The following is a 7,627-nucleotide window of genomic DNA, read 5'->3' as shown; positions in this document are numbered from 1 at the left end:
CGTGTTCTCGTTTAACCTTAATTGCTTTCGGGTTTTTTTAGGTTTTTTTGTTTGTTTGTTTTGAGATGGAGTCTCACTCTGTCGCCAAGGCTGGAGTGCAGTGGTGCGATCTCGGCTCACTGCAAGCTCCGCCTCCCGGGTTCACACCGTTCTCCTGCCTCAGCCTCCTGAGTAGCTGGGACTACAGGCGCCCACCACCACGCCCGGCTAATTTTTTGTGTTTTTAGTAGAGACGAAGTTTCACCGTGTTAGCCAGATGGTCTTGATCTCCTGACCTCGTGATCTGCCGGCTTCAGCCTCCCAAAATGCTGGGATTACAGGCGTGAGCCACCGTGCCTGGCCCTTAATTGCCTTCTTAAAGGCTTTGTCTTTACGAGGGCTTCAACATATGAATTTTAGGGGAACACAATCAGTCCCTGACACCTTGCTCACCCAAGTCCACATCTCATGGGGATACACCTGATTGGCCGAGACAAGGTCCCATGCCTGGAGCCTAGTTTCAAGGAACTCCTGGAATGCACATTTTCTGGCTTCTGCTATGGGAAGGCAAGACTCAATATGGAGAATTACCACAATGAGGGCAAGGTGGTTGTCTTGGTCTGTTTTTCTGCAGGTATAACAAGAATACAGATTGGGTAATTTATAATAAAAAAAAATTTCTTTGGCTCATGGCTATGGAGGCTGGGAAGGCGAAAACCAAGGGGCCACGTCTGGTGAGGGTCTTCTTGCTGCATCATAACATGGAAGGTATCACATGGCAAGAGGCCAGAGCAAGCAAGACTGAGAGGGAAAGGGGTCCAACTCTCGCAGTAACAAACCCACTCCTATGGCAATACCATTGCTCCATTCCTGACAGCACAGCCTGCATGACTAATCACCTCTTAATACCATCACAACGGCAATTACGTTTCAATATGAGTTTCGGAGGCATCATTCAAACCATGGCAGTGGTCAAAATATTAAGCAGCCACAAATGACAAATGTTCACTCCAGCATACATGCAGCTCCATACCAACACAGTCCGGATCAGCAGCGTTCTCAACTTTGTCACACTGTGTTCTAGGCTGCTTTATGAATGAAACTGGTTCCAGATCCCTCCCTCCAATGGAGCTGTGCTCCAGGAGAGGCCATTCACATAGATAACAATGTGTCTGTCCTTTTTTTTCTAAAGAGAAAAATAAAAATATTTTTTTAAAAAACCCAGCAATATGAATGCTGCCCCTATAGTAGTGTACTGTGGCAGCCCTGTGGCCAGTTTTGCCTGCTTCTGGATCTGGAGCCCAGTAGGCTTGTGGTTTTATGTAATAATGCCTTCACGTTTCTATCCTGACTCTGGTTCCCATACATGTTTATCTTGTTTTTGAGATAGTTGTGTCTTTCACATGTTGCTAAAGATGTTTTGTCTATCATTGTTATGTATTTAGAGCACAAAAGGAAGTGGGGGATGATTTCCATGTGAACCAATTTTTCTACCATAACCGAAACCATATATAGCAAAGTTGTTTAACTTTGCTATATACGATGTTATTTAAATTCATCATCTGTTCAGCTTTTATATAAAAGTAATTTTTTTTAAATTAACATAGATTTTTCTCATGGAACATAAGATTACATAAACATAGTGCCAATAAAATAAAAGAGAATAGAAAGCCCAAAGACAGATGTATACAATAATTTAGTAGATAATAACAAACACAATTCCATTTATTGAACATGCAGGTGTTGGGAGACCATTCTCCATGGGTCTTTCACTTTTCTGCAAGTCTTGTGGGGGACTAACTCTCCTTTGTTTTAGATTATCTTTTTATGGCTGTTCATTTAGCAAACAGCCTTGGAAAATAGAAAGAGGTGCTCCCACAGAGCAAAGGGCAGGCATGCTTACTGAACGCTTTAGAAGATTTGGATAAGCTAAACTCAGAGTTCCTCTCCTATAATGCAACCCACTGCATGTTTAGGTAATTATCTGGGCTCATCCTTTCACCACCATGGGACTTCAGTCAAGGAAAACTGATGCACATATGGTGATGCTCCTGCTGCCTGCTGTGCATTAGATAATAATAAAGTCCTTTGTTTCTGATCCAGGAGTCTTGGGTCTTCTGCCAGCATCTGTGAAACTGGCAGGCTAACTTGTCAGCTGGCAAGTAGGGTAAAATCTCAGGCTCTTCACAGTTATTAAACAGGATACTTGTTAGGAATTTTGCATTTATTATATTATTTAATTATTATAACTCTACAAAGTAGGTGTTATTATCTCCATTTTACAGATGATAAAAGCAATGTTTAAAGAGATTAAGTAACGTGTCCAAGGTCAAGCAAGAATTCACCTCTGGGCCAGGATTCGAGTTCAGGACTGTATCAGTGTTGTACAAATTATTACTTATTTGGGGAAATAAAGTTAAATTCCCGTTTCATAATATAGGTTAAAATTTCACATGGAATATAGAGTAAAATATAAACAAACAAAAACCAGTAAATATGCATATCTGATTTTTAGATGCGTAAGAACTTATCTAAGCACAAATAAATTTTAAGACCAAATTGAATCATTCTGAATATGTCAAAGGGCACTACTGAAAGGCAAATGAAAAACTGGGAAAATATTTGAAGGAAATAGGATAAGGAATTAATGTCTTTAATATGTGAAAAGTTTACGAAAATCCACAAGAAAAATATTAAGAAGTCTCTTAGAAAAATGAGTAAAAGACTTACAAAGCAACTTACACAAGTTATATAAATAGCAAAAATAAAAGCAATCTCCCCCAATTCCATATATGTTCTACAGTTTCAAATAAATGGAATCATAATTGACAAAAATAAGTATATAGAAAAAATGTTAGACTTCAACATTAATGAAGTGCTACCCCTAAATACTCTTATTTTTAACAAATTGGCTAATTTTTTTGTTTGTTTTGTTTTGTTAGCCGTGTTAGCCAGGATGGTCTCCATTTCCTGACCTCATGATCCACCCGACTCATCCTCCCAAAGTGCTGGGATTACAGGCATGAGCCACCGCACCTGGCCGCTAATTTTTTAAAATTAAAATATGCAGTATTGCTGCAGTTACAATGAAATGGTTATTGTGCACTATTGATGGAAGTGTACATTATACAACTGTTCTAGAGCAGGGATCCCTGTACCCGTCCGTGACCTGTTAGGAACTGGCCCACACAGCAAGAGGCAGGCTGTGGGCCAGCAAGCATTACAGCCTGAGCTCTGCCTCCTATCAGATCATTGGCAGCATTAGAGTCTCATAGGAGCACAAACTTTATTGTGAACTGCACACTCCTTATAAGAATCTAATGATTCCCATGTGGTGTTTAACTTTCTGTTCCTGGCTTATTTCTCTTAACAGAATGTCCTCTAGTTCCATTCATGTTGCCACAAATGACAGGATTTCATGCTTTTTATGGCTGAATAATATTCCATGGAGTAAATATACCAGATTTTCTTTATCCAGTCATCAAAAATCTGGAACACTACACAAACTTGCACGTCATCCTTCTTCAGGGGCCGTGCTCTGTGTCATTCCAATTTTAGTGTATGTGCTGCTAAAGTGGGAAATGAAACATTTTAAAAATCCTGTTTCAATTCTAACAGACATATCTGAAAATGTATTTTTCATCAATGTCAAGAATTAAACAATATAAATAACTCCCCCGACTTAAAAAAGGGTGATTCACATACTTCTAATTCCTCTCTGCCTCCCCTGCTGGGTATTTCCAGCTCTGCTGAAATCGTCTAGATGTTTACATTGATGTTATTATTTTTTTTTACATGATGCCTCTTCTACTTTAAGAAAGCTTTAAAGGCCGGGTACAGTGGCTCACGCCTGTAATTTCATCACTTTGGGAGACCAAGGCAGGTGGATCACTTGAGGTCAGGAGTTCAAGACCAGCCTGGGCAACATGGTGAAACCCCGTCTCTCCTGAAAACACAAAAAAGTTAGCTGGGCTTGGTGGCGCATGCCTGTGACCCCAGCTGCTCTGGAGGCTGAGGCAGGAGAATCGCTTGAACCTGAGAGGCAGAGGTTGCAGTGAGCTGAGATTGCACCACTGCACTCCAGCCTGAGTGACAGAGTGAGACTCCGTCTCCAGAAAAAAAAAAAAAAAAACCTTTAAAATGTACTAAACAGCCGTGTTACCAATAATTACTTAAACTTTACAGGTTTTATTGTTTATTACTGTTTTTTGTCTTCATCTTTTCTGAATTATTTATTTAGATGCTTTCCTTTTTTTTTTTTTTTTTTTTTGATCCAGAGTCTACCACTGTTGCCTGGGCTGGAGTGCAGTGATGCAATCTCGGCTCAGACAGCAACCTCTGCCTCCCGGGTTCAAGTAATTCTCCTGCCTCAGCCCCCCAAGTAGCTGGGATTACAGGCTCACGCCACCCGGCCCAGCTAATTTTTTTGTATTTTTAGTAGAGATGGGGCTTCACTATGTTGGCCAGCCTGGTCTCAAACTCCTGACCTCGTGATCTGTCCACCTTAGCCTCCCAAAGTGCTGGGATTACAGATGTGAGCCATTGCGCCTGCCCTATTTTGATGTTTTTAAATTTTTTTTTCTTTTTTTTTTTTTGAGACGGAGTCTCACTCTGTCGCCCAGGTTGGAGTGCAGTGGCGTGATCTCAGCTCACTGCAAGCTCTGCCTCCTGGGTTCATGCCATTCTCCTGCCTCAGCCTCCCGAGTAGCTGGGACCACAGGTGCCCGCTACCACGCTCGGCTAATTTTTTTGTATTTTTAGTAAAGACGAGGTTTCACCGTGTTAGCCAGGGTAGTCTCGATCTCCTGACCTCGTGATTCGCCCGCCTGGGCCTCCCAAAGTGCTGGGATTACAGGCGTGAGCCACCGCGCCCGGCCTTGAGGTTTCTTACTGTTGTTTTGTTTTTAGCAGAGGAGGTATATGAGTAGGATACTGACTGTGCCTTCCTTTACCCTGACACAGGATAGATAAGTTGAGTGGGTATGGAATGCTACTAACAATCCTTTCCAAGAGGAAACCCTAGAACGTGGTTTCACGATCTTCTAGCATTTGGTTTGTAAGTTAAAAGTTTGATTCTCTTTTCTATGATGGTATTTTTTTTTTCCTGTCGTGAAGCTTATAAACTTTTCCCTTTAACCATAGGATTGAGAAATTTCATCAGACTGTGTTTAGGTAGTTTTTCTTTTTTTCTGTCTCTCTTTTCTTTTTCTTTTTCTTTCTTTTTTTTTTTTGAAACAGAGTCTTACCTCTTGTGCACTATTGACGAAAGCATACATTATACATTCACCCAGGCTGGAGTGCAGTGGCACTATCACAGCTCACTGCGGGCTTATCCCGGGCTCAAGCGATCCTCCCACCTCAGCTTCCTGAGTAGCTGAGATTACAGGTGTGTGCCACCACATCCGGCTATTTTTTTTTTTTTAATAGAAATGAAGCCTTGCTGTGTTGCCCAGACTGGAGGTAGTTTTCTGAGAATTCCTACTTGGCATTCAATGACCTCTTTTTCTCCACTCAGGAAACAATTTATTACTTATTCTCAGTGATTTTTTTCCTTCTATTCTCTCATCATGAAATTCCTATTATACAAGTGATGGTGACACTGCATTTATATTTCACCATCTCTCATTACTTCCATCACCTTTTCCTCTAATTCACTAATTCAGTTTTCAGCTGAATTACTGTAAGTCAGAGTATATATAAAGGTGTTTTGTTGTTGCTGCTGTTGTTTTTGAGAGTGGAGTCCATTCATATTGGTCTTTGCCACCTTTCTTAAATTCCTGTATAATATTCATACAATAGAATGCACAAATTTTAAGTGCACAGTCAGTTGTAATGAATGCATACATATAACCCATATAGCTATTCAATCAAGATGTAAAACATTTCCGTGACCCCAGAAAGTTTTTTCATCTCCTTCTGGTCAATTCATGACCCCTCCCCAGAAATCACGAACGATTTCTAATATCATCAATTAATTTCGCTTGTGTTCGAGTTTTATATGAAAGAAACCATATAGCATGCACTTTCTGCAACTGGCTTCCTTAGCTCAACATAATGCTTTTGAGGTTTATCCATGCCGTAGAGTGTATCAGTAATTTTTTCCCTTTTTATTCCTCAGTAGTATTTCATTGTATGGGTATATCATCTTTTGTTTCCACTGGAATTTTTAATTTCTAAAATATGCTTCTTTCTTATCTAATTGCTCTTTTCCAAGTCTGCTCTTGCTTTATTGAAGGAATATCTGCTTGGATAGATACATATCCAAAAACTATACACACACACACACACACACACACACACACACACAGACACACATACACACACACAGAGTCTCCCTCTATTGCCCAGGCTGGAGTGCAGTGGCACAATCTCTGCTCACTGCAACCTCCACCTCCCAGGTTCAAGTGATCCTCCTGCCTCAGCCTCCCGAGTAGCTGGGACTACAGGTGTGCACCACCATGACTGGCTAATTTTTGTATTTTCAGTAGAGACTGTGTTTCTCCATGTTGGCCAGGCTGGTCTCGAACCCCCGGCCTCAAGTGATCTGCCTGCCTCAGCCTCCCAAAGTGCTGGGATTACCGGCCTGAACCACTGCGCCAGGCCATGCTTGGATATTTCTAAGAATACTACTTATAATTGTCTTATTTCTTGTTTCTTGAAATAACTCTATAATATGTAGGGATAGGTATTTATATTGATTGCTTGAAATACTTTCTTTCCTTCGAGGTGCTGATTCTCCACAAACATCCAGTGATTCTGTGTTGTTATTGTCTGCTTCCATGTATCACATGCCATGGTATACAAGCATCAGTAGTTCCCTCAGCAATTGCATCTGATTCCAGATGGACACACTCTCCTCAATAACCAGCATCATGTGTGGCTGCAGATGGCAGACAGCAGTTTTTGCCCTGCTGTGTTTATTATTATTATTATTATTTTTTTTTTTTGACAGAGTCTCGCTTTGTCACCCAGGCTGGAGTGCAGTGGTGCGATCTCGGCTCACTGCAAGCTCCACCTCCCATGTTCAGGCCATTCTCCTGCCTCAGCCTCCGGAGTAGCTGGGACTACAGGCACCCGCCACCACACCCGGCTAATTTTTGTATTTTTAGTAGAGAAGGGGCTTCACCGTGTTAGCCAGGTGGTCTCGATCTCCTGATCTCGTGTTCTGCCCACCTCGGCCTCCCAAAGTGCTGTGATTACAGGCCTGAGCCACCACGCCTGGCTGCTGTGTTTATTCTTAATACCCTTGGAAAGTTCCTCTTTTTAAGCCTGAAACCCCTCTACCCATTATCAAAGTAATAATTTCTCCTCTATTTTGAAGAAAAGATGAAGCTAACAAATAGCAATTAACAAATATATTCTACCAAGTATATGCGTGCCTTTTTCCAACAGAAAGATTTTACGTGTGATGATTGCAAAACTCTTGTTCAAATATGTTGCTGGGCGGCTGCATGATGTTACTATGGATGAACAGAAACAGATCAGTCCATTTAACCTGCCCCAATTCATCACAGGAGTTACGGCTTGACCTTCCACTGCCAATCATTTACACCCCAGGTTATAAATGAGGTAAGGAAAACACCTGGTCCACTTTGAGGTCGTCATTCGGTTGCAGGCAAGACCCCTTGGTCCACCTCCAAAAGGTGGG

At 41.4% G+C, this 7,627-nt stretch overlaps 1 pseudogene; it reads right to left on the bottom strand.

Annotated features, from left to right (window-relative positions):
• Positions 1-3,462: 3,462 nt before the first annotated feature.
• Positions 3,463-3,557, bottom strand: LOC115930456 (uncharacterized; annotated as a pseudogene).
• Positions 3,558-7,627: the final 4,070 nt, after the last annotated feature.

The sequence above is a fragment of the Gorilla gorilla genome, chromosome 14 (genome assembly GCF_029281585.2).
Source record: "Gorilla gorilla gorilla isolate KB3781 chromosome 14, NHGRI_mGorGor1-v2.1_pri, whole genome shotgun sequence".
Taxonomy (NCBI): Eukaryota; Metazoa; Chordata; class Mammalia; order Primates; family Hominidae; genus Gorilla; species Gorilla gorilla.
This window is presented reverse-complemented; position numbering and strand designations above follow the sequence as displayed.